Source organism: Equus quagga, chromosome 13 (genome assembly GCF_021613505.1).
Source record: "Equus quagga isolate Etosha38 chromosome 13, UCLA_HA_Equagga_1.0, whole genome shotgun sequence".
NCBI lineage: Eukaryota > Metazoa > Chordata > Mammalia > Perissodactyla > Equidae > Equus > Equus quagga.
In genome coordinates, this window is record NC_060279.1 from 91,049,570 (window position 1) to 91,052,872 (window position 3,303).

The window sequence follows — 3,303 nt, forward strand, 5'->3', positions numbered from 1 at the left end:
GGGGGGCGAAGTAGTCCCCTGCCCATCAGACATATTCATATATTTGCAGTCAAATGTGTGAAAATTCACACCAAAGGAAATAAATGAAGAGTGTAAATAACTGATATTACTTGATTTGCCACCACGTGAGAGCGGGCCAAAATCATCCCCCAAAGAAACACCTTTTACCTGTCAGAGCTTTCTGGAATTGGGACTGTCGGATGGGGGATACAGGATTCTGGGAGCAGGCCCCTCGCACGTGCCTCTGCATATATTCCCGCCCTGATGGTAAATCTTCCATCCCGGGGTGGGCGTGCGGGGGGGGGCGGCGGGATCCAGAAGGACGGCGGCTCTTCGGCGCCCCCTCCTGGCGGGCCCGGCCCTTGCAGGTGGGCTGGAGGGTTGGGATGGCTACCTGCTTTCCACTCGCACGGCATTGGGTCCCGGGCTGTCACGTGACCGCGTCACTGATCCAATCAGATTGAAGGACAGCTCTGGCTCACCCGGAGGGACCAGGCCTCCCCATCGCCCAGGGATGGGGATGCGGAGCTCACGGGCGCCCGGTCCGTGCGCCGCTTGGGGATGAGGTCGACCCTGGGCACAGAAAGAACTAGAAATGGCTTGGGTCCCTCTGGTGGCCACCGAAGGGGGCTGCTGATCTCCCTTTAAGAGACCCTGCTGCTGAGGACACAGCTGTCTGACAGATGCACCGCGTTGGTGCCAAGGCTGTGCCTCCCTTGGGCAGCTCCCAATGACAGACACAGCGGGTATTAGTGCCAGCCTATCGCCCCTGGCCCAGGACTCCTCTGATGGGCGACCTTTGCTCCAGGGCCCCCATAACACCCGCCCCCGCCTTTCTCAGAGCTGTGTTCCAGCCTGAGGCTCCTCTGAGCCCGTGCCCCCTTTCCCCTCCCCTTTCCCAGTTCTCGGACCCCCGGATGCCTCAGGGCCTTTGCACTTGCTGTTCCTGCTTCCTGGAGCACTATCCCCCTAGATCTGTATGCCCTGCCCTCACTTCTTTCAGCTTCTATCCAGGAACCAGCAACTCCCTCACTCCCCGTCACCTTTACTCTGATTATTTTCCTCCTTTGTGCTTATTATCACCTGACATAACACATATTTAAGTTTTTCTCATCCTATTTCTCTTCTGTCTCCCCTAACATGTCAGCTCCATTGAGAGCAGGAATTGTTGCCTCCTTTGTTCACTGCTGTGTCCCCAGTGCTTAAAATAAGGCCTGGCACATAGTAAATGCCCCAAAAATATTTGTTTTAATGAAAGGTTGAGAGCGTGCGACCAAAACAGAGACTGAGAGGAACAGGAAGAGAGACAAAGAAAGGATAGGAGACAAGGGAGCCGGGGAGGCTGAACTAGGGGAGGAGGGGGGAAGGGGGGGCAGGAGGGGAGCCAGTGGGGGGTGTCTGGGCAAGATGTGGGGGGAGAGGTGGAGAAGGGAGATGGAAGAGAGAGCGAGCTGGGCCGGCGAGCGACAGAGCTGAGAGCGAGTCAGAGAGAGGAGAGGGAGGGACAGGGACAATGCTGAGAGACAGAGACACAAACACAGAGAGACGGAGACCCAGAGAGCAGAAGAGCAACCAGGAGGTCAGGACAACCGGGGCTGGGAGAGGAGAGGAGGAAACTGGAGAGAGGGGGGCCCCGCGGGAACGGAGATGGACTCCCTCCCCCCGTCTCACCACGCGCCGCTGTCCGGGGCTCCAGGCTCACTTGACATCTAGCCCTCGGGATCCCAGCTGTGGTTTTTAAAGCCCCGAGAGATAGAGGAGATATGCGACGCTGCTCTAAGGATGTTAGGTCCCTAGTTGCTTAAATCCTCAGAGAAATTCCGAGATAAATACTATTATGTTCATTTTATAGGACCAGTGAGGTTGAATAACCGGCCCAGAGTCACAGAGCTACTGAGAGGAAGAGCTGAGATTTGAATCTGAGCATCCTGGCCCTGAAATCAGCGCCCCTAACCACCACTGATGCTATCTGTGAAGGGGGGCTGGCTTCCTGAGTTCCCCTTCGGTCTGGGGTCACCCTCTGGGAAGTGGTGCTAGAGGAGTAGAGAGGAAGAGGGCCGATAAAGAGAGGGACGGACATTCCCAGCCCAGTCCATACCCGCAGATGCCCGAAGGCGGAGGCTCAGCTTCCCCTCCTGGGAAACTCCAGTTCAAGGGAGGAGGCTGGGCAGGACAACCGCTTCCTGCCTGTAAGGTCCAGCCAGGCCTCAGTATTCGGGGCGGGAAAACGGACTCCACGACCTCTACCTCCTTCAGCAGGACCTGAGTTCCTCTGCCTCAGTTTACCAGCAGCATTGCAGCCTTCAAAGGCAGCGCAGAGCCTTGATAACTTCCTCTGTGATTTCCAGGGAAGCAGAGAAACCGCCCCCCCAAACCCCAGGAAGGAGGCCTCGTTCCCCTCCCCGCAGCATCCTGACATCTCAGCCGCACAGCCTCCCCCCCACACTGTGATCCAGCTAATCACAATTCCCAGAAGCCCCGTTCCTGCCCCAAATCGCCCCACCTCTGCTCTCGGCTCCTGCGCTGTGACAAGACACTGAACCCTGTTCCTCTCCAGAGACACTTGTCCTCTGCCCCACGCATGCAAAAAACTGGGAAGTCCTTCACAGTCTGACCACCTACCTCAGCTACAAATAGAAATCCCCCCTCCCCATCCCCACCCCAATCTACAGAACGTCCATAGAAAAACGAAAAAGAGCCACCTAGGGAAGCGGAGAACTCACACAGACCACCCAGAGGAAGACAAAGATCAGACGCCAGGAAGGACGTCCCCTCACAATCTCGAGGGGGCCCCTCTGCAGACAACACGACAGACACAACGCGAGGCAGCTGGAGCCGGAGTTTATTGCAGGTGGACATACGGATACAGAGATTCCGAGGAGGGCGGGCTGCGGGCTCCTGCTCAGAATCCTACAGAGGGAGGGTCAGGAGGCAGATGTCGGACGAGGTCTGCCAGGTGGTGGAGGACCCGGCCTGACGGCGGCGGAGCTGCGAAGGGCGAGGCCCCCAGCCGGCTCCCCATCGACCCCATTCTTCAGGATGACGGCTCCGGAGGATGCTGGGCGATGTCACGAAGCAGCAGCCCGGGCCCAGCGGGAGCGGCGCATCCGCGGTTGGGGCGCCGGGCTCCCCAGGGCCGGCGGTCCAGCTTGAGTGGAAGGGAGGGTTACCCAGGTCCTCGCCCCCCCGCGGCCTCCGGCGTCTCTCCCGGCATCCGGCGGCTCGGGCGGCGGCTGGGGTCGCTGCGGCGGCGGCGGCTGCGCGGCAGCTCGAGCTGGGGTCGGGGCCCGCCGGGGGCGCCCA